The sequence below is a fragment of the Hypanus sabinus genome, chromosome 12 (assembly GCF_030144855.1).
Source record: "Hypanus sabinus isolate sHypSab1 chromosome 12, sHypSab1.hap1, whole genome shotgun sequence".
Taxonomy (NCBI): Eukaryota; Metazoa; Chordata; class Chondrichthyes; order Myliobatiformes; family Dasyatidae; genus Hypanus; species Hypanus sabinus.
The window spans coordinates 36604314-36625453 of record NC_082717.1 but is presented as its reverse complement, the minus strand read 5'-3'; the positions used below and the strand labels follow the sequence as shown (position 1 = coordinate 36625453).

The 21140-nt window shown below is 41.1% G+C and overlaps 1 long non-coding RNA gene across 1 annotated transcript in view; it reads right to left on the bottom strand.

The window, feature by feature from the left end:
* Positions 1-346: 346 nt before the first annotated feature.
* The window catches only part of LOC132402773 (uncharacterized), a 39786-nt gene continuing 18992 nt past the window's right edge, over positions 347-21140 (bottom strand). The window contains exon 3 of the long non-coding RNA XR_009515074.1: positions 347-647. This is a non-coding gene — a long non-coding RNA (uncharacterized LOC132402773). The remainder of the gene's footprint in view (positions 648-21140) is intronic.

The following is a 21140-nucleotide window of genomic DNA, read 5'->3' as shown; positions in this document are numbered from 1 at the left end:
AAAGTTAAGGAAATGGGTGAACATTCGATCATCTATGTTGTGCTCTTTCTTCAAATTAATTAATTATTGGTCCTTATTCTGGATTCTTGATAAGTCATATTATTGGATGTCTTTGAGCCACTTACAAGTCTGCAAACTGGTTGTCTTCCATATTGGTAACACACTGTTGGTTTTTGAATTGCTTGATACTGACAATTACCAGATTACCATAAGATGGCGCTAAATCTCTTACAATGCATGGCCATATTTCTGGGCTAGTGAATAATTTTATTCAAAAATAGGAAATTAAAATACATGACATTGAGGGGTTTAGATGGATGTTAGCTCATGAAATGTATTGGGATGGATTGCTTAATAGCTTGGAGACAGAATCCTGCTGTATCTCAAGCACTTGATTATAGTTGGCTGTTGCTGATATGTAAACTGTGATCAGGAAGAGAAGTGCCTTGATAAATAGAATGTTTGCCATTTGATCATTAGGTGTTCAAGGTCAGGGGGAACATGAATTTGACAAAACCACCACATCGGAGAACTACCAGGAGTTTATTACAAAACCTGCTCCTCCAACTTCTGCCTTTTCTGAAGCAACAGTTCAGTCCATCCTGTAAATTGAGAAGACTTCCAGTTTGATCGCGGTGTCTGGCGTGCTGGAAGGAAACCACACCGCAGTCAGATGTAGAACACAACAATCTCTCATTTCACTCCGATACAGCAATCTTGCTCTCAGGTCCTCAATTTTGTTCACCAGTGACAGCACATTTGCTAACAAGATGCTGGCTAGAGGGGGGTCCTTATCCCTTTGCACTTCAGTCTGGCTTGGAATCCCCCCCACTTCCTGCCTTGCTTCCGGCCATAGCACTGAAGCTTCATCTGCTTAAATGTGCCATACCTGCTGGGCCTGTTGACTCCTGCAGAAGATCGTGACATCTGTAGATTATTAAGCTGATTTAAAAGTACATTGCAGAAAGGGAATTACATGCTGCAGATTGCACTGAGCATAATTCAGAATCAGAATCGGGTTTATTATCACCAGCATGTGATGTGAAATTTGTTAACTTAGCAGCAGCAGTTCAATGCAGTACATAATATAGTAGAAAATAAATAATTAAGTAAATCAATTGCAGTATATATATATCGAATAGATTAAAAATCATGCAGAAACAGACATAATATGTATTAAAAATCTGAGGTAGTGTTCATGGATTCAATGTCCATTTAGGAATCGGATGGCAGAGGGGAAGAAGCTGTTCCTGAATCACTGAGTGTGTGCCTTCAGACTTCTGTACCTCCTACCAGATGGTAACAATGAGAAAAGGGCATGGCCTGGGTGCTGGAGGTCCTTAATAATGGACACTGCCTTTCTAAGACACCGCTTTTTGAAGATGTCCAGGGAATTTGTCAACCAGTGCCCAAGGTGGAGCCGACTAAATTTACAACCCTCAGCAGCTTCTTTTGGTCCTGTGCAGTAGCTCCCCACACCCCCATACCAGACAGTGATGCAGCCTGTCAGAATGCTCTCTGCAGTACACCTATAGAAGTTTTTGAGTGTTTTTGTTGATATACCAAATCTCTTCAAACTCCTAATGAAGCACAGTCGCTGTCCTGCCTTCTTTATAGTGGCATTGATATGTTGGGACCAAGTTAGATCCTCAGAGATCTTGACACCCAGGAATTTGAAACTGTTCACTTTCTTCACTTCTGATCCCTCTATGAGGATTGGTATGTGTTCCTTAGTCTTACCCTTCCTGCAGTCCACAATCAGTTCTTTATCATACATAATCCATTGAATCCACTCCAGTCTGCCTACTGAAGCAACAGGTCCACAGCAGATGCTATCTGCACTCAACTTGGGAACATCTGGACAGCAAAGATGCATACATCAGGATACTCTTTATTGACTATAGTTCATCATTCAATACCATCATCTCCTCAAATCTAATCAATAAACTCCAAGACTGTGGCCCCAATACCTCCCTGAGCAATTGGATCCTCAATTTGCTCACTAGCAGACCTCAGTCCATTCAAATAGGCAACAACATTTCCTCCATGATCTCCATTAGCACAGGTTTGTGACAAGGCTGTGTGCTTATCTCCCTTTTCTACTCGCTTTACACTTTTGACTGTGCGGCCAAACACAGCGACAATGCCATATCTGAGTCTGCTGACGACACTTCTGTCATGTGTCAAATCAAAGGTGGTGATGAATCAGCGTATGGGAAACTGATGAAAATCTTGCTGAGCGGTGCCATAATAACAACCTCTTACTCAAACTCAGCAAGACCATCAAGCTGATTATTAACTTCAGGAGCAGGAAACTAGAGGTCCATAAGCAGGTCAACATCAAGGGATCAAAGATGGAGAGGGTTAACAACTTTAAATTCCCCGGTGTTATTATTTTGGAGGACCTATTCTGGGCCCAGCAAATAAGCCCAATTACAAAGAAAGCATGGCAGCACCTATACTTCCTGATGTGTTTACGAAGATTTGGCATGACACCTAAAACTTTGCCAATCATCTGCAGATGTGTAGAGTTGAATAAATTGACTGGCTGCATCACAGCCTGGTATGGAAACACCAACACCCTTGAAGATAAATTCCTGGAAGAAGTAGAGGATACTGTACATACTGTTTCAACACAGGTAAAGCCTTCTCCAACTCTGAGCGCAAGAATGCAGCATCCATCATCTGGAACTCCTACCATCCTCTGTTCACGCTGCTGCCATTAGGAAAAAGGTACGGGACACTTACCCCTCACACCACCAAGTTTAGGAGCAGTTATTACCCTTCATACATCTGGCTTTTGAACAGTTATTACCCCCCACACCACCAGGTTTAGGAACAGTTATTACCCCTCACACATCTGGCTTTTGAACCGTCACACCACCAGGTTTAGGAATGGTTATTACCCCTCACACATCAGGCTTTTGAATAGTTATTACCCCTCACACACTTGTCTTTTGAACAGTTATTACCCCCCACACCACCAGGTTTAGGAACAGATATTACCCCTCACACCACCAGGTTTAGGAACAGTTATTACCCCACACATATCAGGCTTTTGAACAGTTATTACCCCTCACACCACCAGGCTTAGGAACGGTTATTACCCCTTACACATCAGGCTTTTGAACAGTTATTACCCCTCACACATCTGGCTTTTGAACAGTTATTACCCCTCATACATCAGGCTTTTGAACCATAGACATAACCTTACTCTACTATATTTGCCCCACCATTGAAATGTTCTCACACCCTATGAGCTCATTTTCAAGGACTCTTCATCTCATGTTCTCGATATCTATTGCTTACTTATTTCATAGAAACATAGAAAACCTACAGCACAATACAGGCCCTTCGTCCCACAATGCAGTGCCGAATATGTACTTACTTTAGAAAATACTTAGGGTTACGCAAACCCCAACTATTTTTCTAAGATCCATGTACTTATCCAGGAGTCTCTTAAAAGACCAGATCGTATCCATCTCCACCACCACCGTCGACGGCAGCCCAATCCACACACGCACCACTCTCTGCATAAAAAAACTTACTACTGACATCTCCTTTGTACCTGCTCCTAAGCACCTTAAAACTGTGCCCTCTCATGTTCACCATTTCAGCCCTGGGAAAAAACCTCTGACTTTCCACAGGATCAATGCCTCTTATCATCTTGTACACATCTATCAGGTCACTTCTCGTCCAACAACGCTCCAAGGAGAAAAGACCGTGTTCACTCAACCTATTTTCATAAGGCATGCTTTCCAATCCAGGCAACATCCTTGTAAATCTTCTCTGCACTCTTTCTGTAGTTTACACACCCTTCCTGTAGTGAGGTGAACAGAACTGAGCACAGTACTCCAAGTGGGGTCTGACCAGGGTCCTATATAGCTGCAACATTACCCCTTGGCTCTTGAACTCAATCCCGTGGTTCATGAAGGCCAATGCTCCGTATGTCATCTTAACCACACAGTCAACCTGTGCAGCAGCTTTGGGTGTCATATGGACTCGGACCCCAAGATCCCTCTGATCCTCCACACTGCCAAGAGTCTTACCACTAATGTCCAAGGAAGTTGAGAAGCAGGACCTCCAGGACAGTAATCTCAAGATTACTGTCTGTGCTATGCAACAATGAGTATAGGAATAGAGTGAGGTGGAGGATTAGTGTGTGGCTACGAGATTGGAGCAGGGGGCAGTGATTCAGATTTCTGGATCACTGGGACTTCTTTTGGGGCAGGCGTGACCTGTACAAAAAGGAAGAGTTGAACTTGAATCTGAGGGGGACCAATATCCTGGCAGGAAGGTTTGTGAAGGTTACTGGGGAGAGTTTAAACTAGAATTGCTGGGTGGGGGGGGGGAGTGAGAAACAAACTGAAGAGACAGAGGAAGGTGCTGTTGGCTTACTAATAAAGAAAGCTTGGAGGCAGTGCGAGAGGGAGGGTAGGCAGCTGATAGACAAGGTATGTATTCAGACTGATGGCTTGAGATGTGTCTATTTTAATGTAAGGAGCATCATGAACAAAGCAGATGAGTTTAGAGCGTGGATCAGTACTTGGAGCTACGATATTGTGGCCATTGCGGAGACTTGGATGGCTCAGGGGCAGGAATGGTTACTTAGAGTGCCAGGCTTTAGATATTTCAGAAAGGACAGGGAGAGAGGCAAAAGAGGTGGGGGTGTCACTGCTGATCAGAGATAGTGTCACGGCTGCAGAAAAGGAGGAAGTCATGGAGCGATTGTCCACGGAGTCTCTGTGAGTGGAAGTTAGGAACAGGAAGGGATCAATAACTCTACTTTGTGTTTTTTATAGACCACCCAATAGTAACAGGGACATTGAGGAGCAGATAGGGAGACAGATTCTGGAAAAGTGTAATAATAACAGGGTTGTTATGGTGGGAGATTTTAATTTCTCAAATGTTGATTGGCATCTCCTAAGAGTAAGAGGTTTAGATGGGGTAGCGTTTGTTAGGTGTGTTCAGGGAAATTTCCTGACACAAAATGCAGATAAGCCTACAAGAGGAGAGACTGTACTTGATCTGATATTAGGAAATGAACCTGGTCAGGTGTCAGATCTCTCGGTGGGAGAGCATTTTGGAGATAGTGATCACAATTCTATCTCCTTTACCATAGCATTGAAGAGGGATAGGAACAGACAAGTTAGAAAAGCATTTAATTGGAGTAAGGAGAAATATGAGGCGATCAGACAGAATCTTGGAAGCATAAATTGGGAACAGATGTTCTCAGGGAAATGTACAGCAGAAATGTGGCAAAAGTTCAGGGAATCTATGCATGGCGTTCTGCATAGGTACATTCCAATGAGACAGGGAAAGGATGGTAGGGTACAAGAACCATGATGTACAAAGGCTGTTAAATATCTAGTCAAGAAGAAAAGAAAAGCTTTTGAAAGGTTCAAAAAAACTAGGTGATGATTGAGATCTAGAAATTTATAAGGCTAGCAGAAAGGAGCTTTAGAATGAAATTAGGAGAGCCAGAAGGGGCCATCAGAAGGCCTTGGTGAGCAGGATTAAGGAAAACCCCAAGGCATTCTACAAGTATGTGAAGATCAAGAGGATAAGATGAGAGAGAATAGGACCAATCAATAGACAATAGGTGCAGAAGTTAGCCATTCGGCCCTTTGAGCCAGCACCGCCATTCAATGTGATCATGGCTGATCATTCACAATCAGTACCCCGTTCCTGCCTTCTCCCCATATCTCTTGACTCCGCTATCTTTAAGCGCTCTATCTAACTTTCTTGAAAGCATCCAGAGAATTGGACAAAATGGACAATTATTGAGTCCCCTATTACTGCTGCTTTCTTCCTTTCCCTACCCTTCTGAGCCACAGGGTCGGACTCTGCCAGAGATGCTTCTCCCAGGTTGGCTGTCACCCCTAACAGTACTCAAACAGGACTACTTATTGTTAAGAGGGACAGCCACAGGGGTACTCTCTAGTATCGGACTCTTGCCCTTCCCTTTCCTGATTGTTGCCCACTTATCTGTCTCTCGAGGCCCCGGTGTGATTACTTGCCTATAGCTCCCCTCTATTACCTCCTCATTTTCCCTGACCAAATGAAGGTCATTGAGCTGCATCTCTAGTTCCCTAACCTGATCCCAAAGGAGCTGCAGCTAGATGCACCCTGTGCAGATGTGGCTGTCTGGGAGGCTGGGAGTCTTCCAGACTTCCCACATCTGACACCCAGTAAAGAACATTGGCCTCAGAGACATACTTCATATTTCACAAGTAACCTACCTCGCCTCGACCAGTTATCGCTGAAGCCCTGTCGAGCCAAAGCCCTTCTACTCTGTCTACCTCTACTCAATGCCCACTCTACAAAGCTGTCTTCTTCTTATACCCTTTCTGCCGGTCTAACTCGCTGATGTCCACACACCTGCACAGTCATTCCTCGATCAAACCGCCAAAGAAAAAATGATCACCTTATATACTCTTCCCGTCGGTCTATCTCGCTGACGCCCAATGCCTGCGCAGTTATTCTTCTTGTATTTTGTTATTTTTTGATAACAGGTTGTTATGTTTTGCACACTTTGATAATAAATTGACTTTGGTTTGAACATGAATCTCTATTTTTACCAAATAGATTACTGATACATTCTAAGAAATTGAAACACCAAGAGCCATACTTTACGGCACCAGTGCAAGATGGCTCAAGTTCCAAAGTTTCATACTGTTAGACTGGATGTCATTTACACAGACAAACACAGCACCTGTGGGGTCTACTCCTGCACCACTCAGAAGACCTACATGAAGAGATCAAAGTATGGCCTTGGAAATCCAAGTCAGTTAGATCCCCTTGTGGTCGTTCACTTCCCTAGCTCTACGTAGATCTCACATTCCTTATTCAGCAGGCTAGCAGGCTACGTACCCAATCCTTATGCCACTCTACCACACACAACCTTGATACATGAGAGAATTGATTGTTCTCATAATATTCAAAAAATTACCCTGATTGCCACCACCCAAACTGGACCCATAATTGAATCCCTTCCCCAGCCTCCAACCCAGTCCTCTCATAACTGATGATCATTCCCCATCACCAGACCACACCACCAGAGGGTAATCCAATCCTTTATTTCCTTTACATCAGCCTCCTGTTCTACTGAATCTTCAAGTGCTTCTCTTCTAAACATTGTACTGTTCAGCTCAGTGCAGAGTGGCTAATCAACTCATTTCTTCTGTAGACGCTACTCAAATAACCACTCTGCCCCAACAATGAGCACACTTTATTACTCCAGGACCTGACTTCTTTCTGAAACAATGATCACAATTCAAGTGTCCACTCTCAACTAATGTTTTACCTGCTCTTCTCACTACCACTATTTACATACGCTACTTTAAACTCAAAATATTCCTTCTAGGGAAAAGTCTGGTTGTACCCATACAAAAGTTACCAAGGACCCTCTCCTAATTCTAATCAACAAATTATAACACTTCTCCTAATACCTCACACTCTTCCCAACCGACACTCTAGACCTCTCCCTCATACCTATCCCACTCTCATGATCATAATCCTCGTCTCACCAACCAAACTCCACCATCAATATATGCTATTCTGTAATAAACTTCACTTCCGAATGATGATCACAACGCCTGACCCAACAACTGCTCAGCACTGACCAATGATTGCACTTCTCTTCCCAAGAGCTGCTTCCCCAATGATCACTGTACTCCCTCCTCAGCATCAAACTCAGCTTCTATTCAATGATCACACCCGCTGCTCCCAAATATCTAGCCCCACCCTGACTAAGAATTATACTCCACACCCGACATCTAAGTGCAAACCAGAGAAAATGAGCAGATGCTGGAAATCTGAGCAACACACATACAATACTAGAGGAACTCAGCAGGCCAGGCAGCATCTAGGAAAAGAGTACAGTCGACGTTCCGGGCTGAAACCCTTTGGCAGGACTGGAGAAAAAAGCTGAGAAAGAAGGTGGGGGGAGGAGAGAGAGAAAGATGAAGTGATAGGTGAAACTTATAGGGGGAGGGATGAAGTAAAGAGCTGGGAAGTTGACTGGTGAAAGAGACAGAGGGCCATGGAAGAAACGGGAAGGGTGGAGTTGCAGCAGAGGGAGGTGATGGGTGAACAAGGAAGTAAGGTGAGAGAGGGAAAAGGGGATGGGGAATGTTGAAGGAGGTGGGGTGGGGGGCATTACCAGAAGTCCAGAAGTTTGATAAATTGATGTTCATGCCATCAGATTAGACACTACCCAAACGGAATATAAGGTGCTGTTCCTCCTACCTAAGTGTGGCCTCATCACGACGGTGGAGGGGGCCATGACCCATTCCCAAGTTCTGAATTCCCGCACTCTCAACACTCAGCCAACAATCATGACTTGCATCTGCCGATGGCCGATTTCCACTCTTTTCTTATTAGGGAAATCTTTAACCATGCCCCCCCACCACATGGGTTGTTGCCTATCCCAAACCTTCCACAAATGCTTCTTGACACCCCAGAGCCAGCCCCAGACATCTTATATTTCCTTCACAAGTTTTAACATGAGCCTCCTGTGTTACTGAATTTCCAAGTACTGCTCTTGTGAATGTTGTACTGATCAGCTCATTGCACAGTGGCTAGTCATCACATTTCTGTAGACACCGACCCAATGCTCGCTTTGATCTCATATGTCAAGGGCTCGGGGACTAACCACAACAATGAATTACGCCTTCATCCCAATAGTGTGCTTTCTGGTTTTTCTTAAGTTTATTTTAATATTTTGGAGGGGTTTGAGATGGGTGTCGGCCAGATCTGTACTGGCATTATCACAATACAGATTGTCATTTGTGTTCAATGTGACGGAAGTTTAGGCATCCTGGCTTAAGAACAGATAATTCAACTCCTCCTGTTGCGTGCCTCTACTGACGTTGAATTCCATCCCCTCTGTGTCAGCAGGATTTTATATCATAATAAATTTTAAAACTATTTAGTTCATGTGAAATTTGTGGTTAACGTAAACTAAAACGTTTTCCTAACTGAACTGAAATAATAAGAAACAGACTGGACAGGGGCTCCCAGATTTGAAATCTTATGCCTCACAGACATTCATTATTCCCTTTGATTCCTGGTGTTAAAATCCCCATAGGTCTGTGAAAAACCTGAAAATGAACCTGGCATTTGTTATTGACCTATGCGTGCGGTATTCTGGAACAATCAGATTGCACGTAGGCCTTCACTTAGGTCTACCACATCTAAATGAGATTAAGTTTTATTTCCCAGAATGAAATTAAACGACTGCAATTTTTTCCAAAGTTCAGTGTCACAATCACAGTCTTACTCAGTAATCTTTTGAACAAGAAGTAATAGCCCTACATCTACAGATTAACCATGTTGTGGGCATCTGCCAAGTGATGAAAACATGTTTTTCACACAACAGTTGTCCTCCTGATTCTTTTAAACTAAGGTAAAAAGTATCTTTGATTTCCATCATCTTATTTTACAAATGGAGTTAATGTATTGAGTCCCAAGTAAGATATCATGATTGGTGCAAATCACAAACAGGATAATACAGACATACATGTCACCAGGTTTTTAAACATCCACAGGGGTCGGAGGGCATGTGCCCCATTAATAGCCATGACACGCTGACCAATGTACCTAAAGTACAGTGATTGAATCGTAGGAATTTACAGCAAAGGAAAAGAACATTTGGCTCAACATGTCCACATCGGTTATTCCCACTTTCTACCTCTTTACATTTGCCTTGTAGCTTCCAGATTCTAATGTGATCCTTACTACTCTTACAGTGAACATGTTTTGTTCCTTAATTCCTTGCTAAACCACTTACCAATTAAAACCAGCCAAAGTCTTTTCAACAAAGACAACTCCAATTTGCTACTGGAACATCAGGTCCTTAACAGATGCCATTTTGTTGACTCTTCACTCAACTCTGGAACACCTGGACAGGATGCTCTTTATTGACAACAGCTTGGCATTCAATACTATCATCCCCTCAAAACTTATCAATAAGGTTCCAGACCTTGGCCTCAATACCTCCTTGTGCAATTGGATCCTTGATTTCATGACTTGCAGACCGCAGTCAATTTGGATTGGCAATAACATCCCCTCTCCACAGTCCCCACCAGCACAGGTGCACCATAAAGCAGTATGCATAGCCCATTGTTCTATTTACTTTATACTTATGACTGTGAGGCTAAGTACAGCTCCAATGCCATATTTAACTTTGCTGATGACACCACTGTCATTAGCTGTATCAAAGGTGGTGACAAATTAGTATATAGGAGGGAGACTGAAAATCTGGCAGAGTGGTACTGTGGCGATCCATTTCCTGGCACATCCGAACCGGCTCACAATTAGCCAGCGTTCTGGCTAAGGGAGATAGCCTACGGGGGTTTGTGAGTACGTGTCTTTTGGAGCACCTGCGCCCCACGGGGGGCAGGTTGAGGGAGGCTTAAAAGCAAGGCTGTGTAGTTCGAATAAAGTTTTCTTTGACTGCGGTTTACCGACTCTGTGTGGTTATTTTAGCGCTGCGTGTAGCACACCGCTACAATTGGTGACCCCGACGGTCCAAACGATTTTTGGACCAGAGATGACCGACGCCGCCTCTGTTCATGCGGTTTCGTTGAAACTGCCGGGTTTCTGGACGCTGAGACCTCACCTATGGTCCCAGCAAGCAGAAGCCCAATTCCACGTTCGGCAGATAACCTCAGAGGACACCCGTTACTACTACGTGGTGAGCTCCCTCGACCAGAACACAGCGGCCCAGGTCGCGGAGTTCATACAGTCGCCCCCGGTAGACGACAAGTACACGGAATTCAAAGCCCTGCTCCTCAGGACTTTCAGACTCTCAAGGCGCGAGCGGGCTGCCCGTTTACTGCACTCACTCTGTGGCAACCACACAGGTCACCATGTAAGAGAAAAAACAAGGAGGGAAAAAAGAAGGAAAAGGAGGGAAAACAGTGAGAGGAGAGAGAATTCGTTGTAGGAGTGAAATTCAGTGGGAAGACATGAGAATTGTGCTAGAAAAGGGTTAAATAACAAAATGTTGAGGATCAAGATCTGCACTGTGGAACACAATGGTCAGATTTCATGCCATCTATAAGAATGCAGATCAGAGCATTTATCACCTGGGCTTTGCGATCTTTCAGGTGCTGCCCGCGTTCAAGAGTACACCTCTTTTAATTCAATTCAGTGAATATAAAATAATGTCGCAGTAGGGAATCCTTTAAATCGTGTATGGTTTCTGTCTTTCTGCATGATGTACTCTTGTTATTAAATGAGCAATGAACATTGTCGGCCATGATCCTTTGATCTGTATTGAAGAGCATCTGAGTTGAGAAATATCTTCACCCAAAAGGTGGTGAATCTTTGGAATTTTCTACCCTGGAGGAATCTGAAGGATCAGACATTGATTGCACTCAAAACTGAAATTAATACATTTTTGTTAATTAGACAAATCAAAGGATATGGGCATAGGACAGGAAAATGGTGGTGATGTAAAGATCAGCTTTGATTTTATTGAATAGGACAAAGGGGCTGAATGACCTACATTTGCTCCCTTTTCTGATGTTTCTATTCATCATAGTGATCCAGTTTTCATTCTCTCTGGAACTGTCAGATTTATGTAACTTCTATTTTAGTTAAGCTTGTGCTTAGTCTGAATCTACAATATTGTCTTTTCATTGGCTATGTTTCACATATGTTGATCAGAGGCACCCTACTTTCTGTCGATTGCAACATCCCCAAATCTATTCACTTTACCGGTCCCCATTCCTCAGTAAATGGATCTCTCTGAAAACTATGTATCAAATTCCTGCTCTTGGCCAATTCTGACTTTCACATTATGTCTTCCAGTTGTGATTTGTCTCATTTGCAACCTACATGTTATCTAAATTTACTAATATTTATGCTAATAATTTGCACTTGCTTGTTTAATAAACTTAGATTCCCTTGAAGAGAGTGCCATAGAGTCCTAGAGAAGTTCAACACAGAAACAGGCCCTTTGGTCCATCTAGTCCATGCCAAAACCATTTAAACTGTCTACTCCCATCAATCGGCACCAAGTCCACAGTCCTCCCTATCCCTACTATCCATGTACCTATCCAAACTTCATTTAAACATTGAAATTCAGCTTGCATGCACCACTTGTGCTGGCAGCTCATTCCACACTCTCACTATCCTCTGAGTGAAGAAGTTTCCCCCAGTTCCCCTTAAACTTCTCACCTTTCACCCTTAACACATGACCTCTGGTTGTAGTCCCACCCAACCTCAGTGGAAAAAGCCTGTTTGCATTTACCCTATCTATTCCCCTTTCAATTCTGTATACCGCTATCAAATCTCCCCTCAATCTTCTACATTCTAAAGAATACAGTCCTAACCTGTTTAATCTTTCCTATAGCTCAGGTCCTCCAGACCCGGCAACATCCTTGTAAATTTTCTTTGCACTCCTTCAACCTTGTTAACATCTGTCCAGTAATTAGATGAACAAAACTGCACACAATACTCCAAACACTAGGAAATCTGCAGATGCTGGCAATCCAAGCAACACACACAAAATGCTGGTGGAATGCAGCAGGCCAGGCAGCATCTATAGGAAGAAGGTCTATATATCAGGATGAAAGGTCTCAGCTGAATACTTTGCTTTATGAAGGCCAATGTGCCAAAGGCCTCCTTTATGACCCTATCTACGTGTGATGCCTCTTTTAATGAATTTTGTACCTGTATTCTCAGATCCCTTTGTTCTACCACATTCCTCAGCATTCTACCATCTTATCATCAATAAGTCATACTCAACCCTGGATCCTGAAGGTCTGCCTAAGGGAACAACTTTGGGAGTGCTCTTTTAGTTAAAGAATCAGAATCATGTTTTACATCACCGGCATAGGTCGTGAAATTTGTTATTATGTATTGTAATACATAATGGTAAAACAGTGAATTACAGTAAGAAGTCTATGTATAAAATATAAAAGAAGTATGTATATATACTAAAAATTACTTTAAATAAGTGGTGCACACATCCCACAAATACCCACATCCCATATTTTTTCCAGTTTTGAGGTGGTACATCTTCTATAAAGTCAAGTGGCTGTGGTTTTGGTGCTGCTATATTTTTAATGACTCAACAAAATTTAATTCATGCAGTATTGTTTAAAAATACACAATATGTACACCATGAAAGCTTTAGAATTCATTATTCATTCACCCACACTGAAATTCATCCTTATTCATTACCGCATGTTGTGGTAAGCATACATCATTTTCCAGTATGGAGCTCTCTAATGCTCTGGCAACATTTGATGTAAAATCTTTCACACAGTTATGCCTCCAAGTGTTTACCAAATGTGGTCAAAGTAGTTTTACAGCTGCACTGCATCATTTTTGCTTGCTCTTTTACTTTTACTACCTAATTTTAAGATGAAGTGGTTACATATGTATATTTGCAATAAATGTTGGGATCTTAATATTAGCAAATACTTCTCAATTTTCTCAAATGCTATGAGTTCTGTATTTAAGTAAAGCTTTTAAGAATTAGTCTGGGAATACTGTAATTTGATCTGTGCAAATGTTTATTGTTCTGATATCAAATTACTTTCTCCATCATTTGAATGGAGAGCTATAACCCAATGATCTGATAAATTCAAGAGCCTTTTCTCATTCCAGGGCTTTTTTTTAAAGAGGTGTTTTTAAAAAAAAACTTTTACACATCTGGTTATTCCTGACCCATGTGCTATGTATTTCAACTACTATAACATGTGGAAAAATGACAAGGCAGAAGATGGAAAGAAATCACTACATTGGGAAAACTGCTGCCTTCCAGTGTCAGAATCTGAGCAACTTTCATCTGCAACATTTTTAAGTTGGGCAAAAAAAATATCATGAGACATTTTATACTGTTGGCTGCACTAGTCTGAAATTTGATGAATGCACAACAAATATTATAAAAACGCTATAAACTTTGAAATGTATTTGCTTCTTATGAGACATTATCCAACTCTCCAACGAGTTTATCGATATTCATTTCACAGGAAAACAACTAACAATCTACAAAAATATGTCTGCAGTTTTTCCTAACCAAATGAGAAGGTGAACAATGATTTTTGAATATTATTGTAGTCTTCTATTTCCTTTCCTTGACTAATGGCAATTGGGCGTAGATAAATTCAAAGCATGAAGGTTTTTTTCTTAGTAAGTGTATCCATTATTCACACTTCACTTTGTTTGCAACACTTGATAATACTTATAAGTCCTGTGCTTCAAGTATGACTCCTTGAAATGATATGTAGATAAAAACTACAAATAGTAAATAATCACGCAGCAATTGCGCCTACATGGTCTGCAGCTCCATTTCCTCTTTAATAACAGAGTAACTTGTGCAATTTTCCATTCCAATGGAACAGATTTCCAGCTGAGGGACACTGCCAACATCTTTATTGCTTATATGTTCTTACCTACTCTTTTTTTAAAAGCTTGGGATGGAAATTGTTAGCCGGGGGTGGTGACTGTGTAGAATTCATTGCTACAGGCAGTTGTGGAGGTCAGGTTACTGAATACTTAAAGTGGAGATTGCTAGGTTCTTGATTTGTAAGGGTGTCAAAGGTTACAGGGAGAAGTCAGGAGAATGGGGTTGAAAGGGATAATAAATCAGCCATGATGGCATGGCAGAGCAGACTTGATAGGCTGAATGGCTTAATTCTGCTCCTATGTCCTACAGCCTTAATAACAGAGTGTACCAACAAATGAAGGACTGTTCATTGAAGTGGTGAAGTTCAGCCATTTAGAACTGTTACGAACCCCATAACTGGGTGACTTATCAGCAAAGATAGAGACATCCATTGAAGTCTGATGATATTATTTTTAACAGTATTTATTAGTAAAAATACACAAAAATAATATCAATGCAAATATACAGGTAATATACGTTGTCAATACTAAACATAAAAGTGCGGGTATAATAATAATCAATAAGAAATAAGCTCTATCATTGTCTAGGGGATAATGTATAGTCGGATGGAAATATAAAGTTCACTGCAGTTCCACAAGCTGCCGTCTTTTGGTTGTCGCTGTGTTGCAATTGTTGGAGAGAGAGAGAAAGAGAATGGGAACATTTACCGCTACGGGTTTTGCCAACCTTCCTTTATGATTTTGATCCGTTGGTGTCTCGTTGTCGTGGCCGTTCAAGTGTGGCTTCTCATTTAGCTAAACTGTTCTTCCGTGGTGAGCCCGCCACCCAGGCAAGGGAGGACGCACACGAGCCCCCACCGGCTTTCGCTATAAAACGCTGTCACGGGATTTCTAGCATTTCTCCTGGTGCGGCTAAAGGGGTTGTTCCCCAGACCCTCTTTTATCCTTACTCACGGGGTCTCAGATGTCAATCAGGTTGGGATGATGCAATCCCTCAACCAGACCACTCTGGTTGTCCCCTGAGGGGTTTCAATGAATATTACAGTACTCAATACACAATTCCGTCTCCAAGAGACAATAGCAGTAGTCAGTGGTTCCCGTCCGCTGATGTCAGGACACATTCCAAACCTTGTGAATTCTGCATCTCTCTCCCTCATGATGTGTATCTCTCTCATTTCCTGGGTTTCAGACCCGAACTAATAGCGATCTTGCGATTCTCAAAAAGGAGGGGGGCGACTTGTTGTTTCAGAGTTGCTTCACCTTCATAACAGAACATAGAACATTACAGCAAAGTTAAGGCACATTGGCCCTTTTGCTTCTCACCTATTCTAAGAACAATCCTGTGCTTCCCTCCTACATAGTCCGTATTTTTCTAGCATCCATTTGTCTAACTTGGGCATTCTGTGATATTTTACTGTAAACTTTATTATGATAGCAAAACTGTTATACCTAATCCTATGAATAAGTATAAAGATAGTTCCATAACAAAATAAAGTGCAATTAATGACTGGCATTTGCTTATCCCCACCATAGGTCTACAATGGAAGTGATCTCATTGGCTCTTCATGCAGCCTTGGATCACCTGGACAATGTAAATACCTATGTCAGGATACTGTTTATTGACTACATTTCAGGTTTTAACACAATCATTCATACAGTTCTGATTGAAAAACTCCAGAACCTGGGCTTCTCTACCTTCCTCTGCAATTGGATCCTCGATTTCGTAACTGGAAGATGATAATCTGTACGGATTGGGAATCACATCTCCACCTCATTGACAATCAACACTGAATCACCACAGGGAAATGTGCTTAGCCTTCTGTGCTTATCTCCCTCCACACTCATCACTATGTGGCTAGGCACAGCTCAAATGCCATCTAAATTTGCTGATGATACAAATATTGTTGGCAGAATTTCAAATGGTGATGAGACGGTGTACAGGAGTGAGATATATTAGCTAATTGAGTGGGGTCGCAGGCACAGCAACAGCCTTACACTCAACGTCAACAGAACCAAAGAACTGGTTGCGGACTTCAGAAAGAGTAAGACAAGGGAACACACACCAGTCCTTATAGAGGGGTCAGAAGTGGAAAGGGTGAGCAATTTCAAGTTTCTGGGTGCCAATATATCTGAGGATCTATCCTAGACCCAATATATTGACACAGCTGCAAAGAAGGCATGACAGTGGACAGAGGAGTTTGTGTGTGTGTGTATGTATATATATATATATATATATATATATATATATATATATACACACACATACTTATTGCAATTCATGTTTTTAAAATTATTATTTAATGTATTGCATTGTACTGTTGACACACAGTTAACAAATTTTACGATATATGCTGGTGACGTTAAACCTGATTCTGAACTCTCAACTTAAGTAGGAACTTCCAAGTTTCTTTTTGTACCCAGTTTCCTTAACTATCACTCTGATTGGATAAAGTCACAAAGATACTTACTTCCTCCAGTACCTGACCCAAAGAGAAGATATTTATTTCCTACACTTAGTTGCGGTCAGCTGGACACATACTTCCGTAAAATGCGCATTGCTTTTTTTTAAGCGATGTTCATCCAGGTACAACTTTGCACAATGAAGTAATGAAATTTCAGACACTTTCGTGAGGCAAGTATTAATGACTGGGGAAGCAAATAAGAAGCTCAGGTCTTTTACATGTGCACCCTATCATGCTAATCATTGGCACTGCGGGGCATTGGAAACACATGTGCTATTGCTCTCATCCCTTCCTCTCTGAATTCCCAGCTAAGGAGCAAATGTGTTGTTTGATTGGCTTTAATTTCTCCAAGACAGCTGTCTTTGTCTCGTAATGGATATGTTTTCAGCTCTCTAATGAATACCATCTTGGATCTGGTAGTCTCTGTCCAAATAACGCAGTTTGATGAAAAATAAGATCAAATTCATTTTTGTTCATCAGACAAATGATGAATAACAGATGATATCATTCTCTACATGCAGTTTGAAATAGTGAAAGCTGAACCAACTGAACCTTTGGTTTGGTTGCTTGACCAGTACTAAATGAAGGCTCCCAATTTAATTGAACACTTAACTGACATTCGCTAAGAATGTGCTGAAGGTTTTCTAATACTGAATGTGGAAAATGAATTCATTATAGAAAAATCGCTTTAACATCCATTAAACAAATTTAAGGAGTGCATTGCTGTTAGAATCATTTCTGGTTAGCACATCAATGGAGAAATATTTTCCCCATCCTCTCTATAAAATTATAAAGTTACCTTATTTGTTTTTCATTTTGTCAGTTCTGATGAAGGATCTGCAACTTGAAATATTAAACTCTTTTTTTTCTTTCCAAGGATGCTGCCTGATCAGATGAGTGTTTAAAACTTTTTTATTATAGGGGAAAGATTTACCTTGATATTTAAATAAAATAATAAGATATGTCGCATCCAGAATTATTTCCAGGTAGCGGACGATTTCCTTCCACGCCGCTCTGACGTATTGAGAAATCGCAAGTTACAGCAGTGGTTTGCCATTGCCTTCTGCTGGGTAAGTTTTCTTTAAGAGATCACCAGCTCTTAACGGGAGTCAGCTGGATTCAAACTCGGGACCTCTCACCCGGAAGTCCAGCACTGATGCCACTACGCCACCAAGTTGCAGCTCCTTCATCAGAACTGACAAAATGAAAAACAAACAAGATAACTTTTTAGTTTTATAGAGAGGATGGGGAAAATATTGCTCCACTGATGTGCTAACCAGAAATGATTCTAACAGCAATGCGCTCCTTACATTTGTTTAATAGATGTTAAAGCAATTTTTCTATAATGAATTCATTTCCCACAATAATTGCAGAGCTTTTTAGTTGATAGGTGTATGAGACTGTGACACAAGATGTTGAGAACATATCCTCTTCAAGTTTGATGTGCTTTTAGTACCTCTTGGTGATATTTGTTAGTTTTTCAATGCAAGATAGTATCCAATGTTCTGAACTTCAGGTAAGTTTTCTGAACTTTAATATTGTATCTTTAACTGCACACATCTGATTGAAAACCCTCTTCTATGCAGCTGGACATCCCATCTCTGGTACCATATATTTTTGGATGTTTCATTTTCCCCTTTCCTAGCCCATCAGTTTTGAACACAATTGCTGCATCCTCTTTCTCCTTCATCTGCCCTAACCAGTCATAATACAACACTTTTTTTCTCCCTCATCTGCAAATTCCAAGAGTGTTCTGAGTGACTGAGAAGCCTGCGGATTGTGCTCACCACTTTAAAAGATGTTCAGTTGTAGTCTCTTAAAAATATGTTGGAGAATCAAGAATTCCTCAGAAACTCTCTGCATCAAGTTGACACTGAAACTGGAACCCATTGCACTTCCAGTGGAGTTAAGCAGGGTGGGTAAGAGTGGGTTCAGGAAATGATTTATGAATAAATAAGGAGAAAAATAACTTTAAACATAACTTCACAGTTAATTTTTGCAACAGCACAAAATTATAGGATCAGTAATCTAGAGCTAGTATCCATTTGTAATCATATCCATGATGCCCATACAATCCCCTATCACAATCTTCTTTAATTTCCAGCTCAAGGCCTTTAAAGGACAATTTTAACAACTTGATATGAACATTCATAAATGATCTAACAGGGCACAGTTCAGGAATAGCACCAAGAAGGTCTGTTTAACAATATTTTCAATATTATAGTGCCTTTTCCATTTAATCACAGGGGAGCTGGACTTCCATGAGGAATCTGTTAGGTAAATAATGCAGTTATGTTATTGATGGTGAAATTAAAATTCAATATATTGTTTTAATATGATGCTTTCAGTAGGCAGCTGGCAAAAACAGATGATTACTTGTAAGTCAGTCCCTGCAATGAAAGTGTTTAGAATATAGGTGAGAAACCATTTGTAGGACTGGACGGAAACAAGGCTGATTACAACCACATGTCTGCAGTTATCTCAGCTCGTAATAAGGAGCAGAGGGAGGAATTTCAGGAAGAACAACTGCTGTGATGTCCCATTAAGTCAGTTCAGCTCTACCTGGTCAGAAATCTGTAAAGATTTGGAAGATTGAATTATTAAAGAGCAAAACAAGGCTGAAGATTATCTCAGACAATCCTAACAGCTATTTTAATTGTTCTTAAACTGATCAATTCTCTATTATTTTACAGTATTTATCACCGCTGCTTTCTTTGTGTTTGCCCCCTTAATTTTCATTCAATGATACTTCAGGCAGAATGCAAGTTTAGGGGTAGTCTTAATGGTGAAATTGGGAAATCAAGACTTATAGGGTTAGAGCTAGAGGGAAGAGACAAGGATGAAGAATGGAGGAAAACATGTGTGAAAAAAAACTAGAGAAGAAAATACAGCAGTGCCTCATGAAAAACTAAAAGGGGGAAGAACATTTTAAAAAAAACAAAGTAACTTCAAAGGAAAAAACAAATTATGACAAACCTGTTCCAGCAAAGCCTTGCAACAATAATGCCTGATTTAGTAGTATTTCCCTAGATGGTGTCTGATGGTTTCAGAAAAATAATATTCCTAGCATTTCCACCTATCATTTTGACTTCTTTAGTCAGACAATCTATCCAGTGTCCTGAACTCTCCATAGTTTCTGTTTAGTTCAATTTCTCCTACCCCTTTTACATCACCTCTGGTAGCTGAACCATGAGCTGTCTAAGTCCCATTCTCTGGAATTCTTTCCTTTTCAGCTTCTACCTCCCTTTCCCTACCCTCCTTCAAACAAATTCCTAAAATGCTTGTCTAAATATTATCATGAGTGACTTCATGCTATTCAAGACCTTAGAGGAGATTCCAATGTCCACTTCATGTGGAAGTGGCTCTAGTTTTTTGACCATCGGGTTTTGCCATATATTCGGGTATTTCAGAAGAGTGGCTTGCAAGCTTAGGTTTTTGCTAGTTTCAATATTAAGTCTTTGCAAGTTTGTATAAGACATGTTAGTCTCTGGTACAAATCAAATGTTATTTAGTATATCATCATGAAAGATCAATAAATGAATTCCTCTTCTAGAAATTGACTGCTCTTTGGGAATGTTTTTGCCTATTTTTCCACCTTCTTATTCCTCTTCTGGCAGCCATGACAGGACAGAAAAGGAGGCCTTTGGCCAACTGAGTCCTTACTAGCTCTTTCTGGAGTAATCGGTTTGATCCCATTCTCCTATTCTTTCCCTGTAACCCAGCAAATTTATTTCCTTGAAGTTCCTAACCAAGATCACTTACAAACTGGTGATTGCCTCAACTTCCACGTTCTTGATTTGAGATGAACTTCAGATGTTGTAACTCCACTGTGGTGAACTACATATACCTGTCTGGACACGCCTCTCTGCTGACTGCTCCTCTGGCTCCTCCCACAGACCCCTGTATAAAGGTGGTTGGAAGCACTGCTCCTCCCTCAGTCTCCAAGATGTTGTGTGGTCGTTTCTTGCAGCTAATAAAAGCCTATCTTTTGCCTCCTGTCTCTGAGAGTTATTGATGGTGCATCATCTACATAAAACAAAATGTTCTTTCTTACATCACCCTCTGTATCTCTTGCTCAAAACCTTAAATTTATACTCCTTTTCCATCCACCATCAATGACAGGGAGGAGATTATTTTTCCCTTTGTTTCTTTATGTAAATCTATCAGAATCTTGCACACTTTTTCTAAAACATCCCGCAACCTCATTTTCTCAAGATGCAGTGTGGTATCCAAAATTGGACACAATATTTTCGTTGTAAGTAGACGTTTCGGGTCAAGACCTTGTATGATGACAATATACTGTCAATCCTT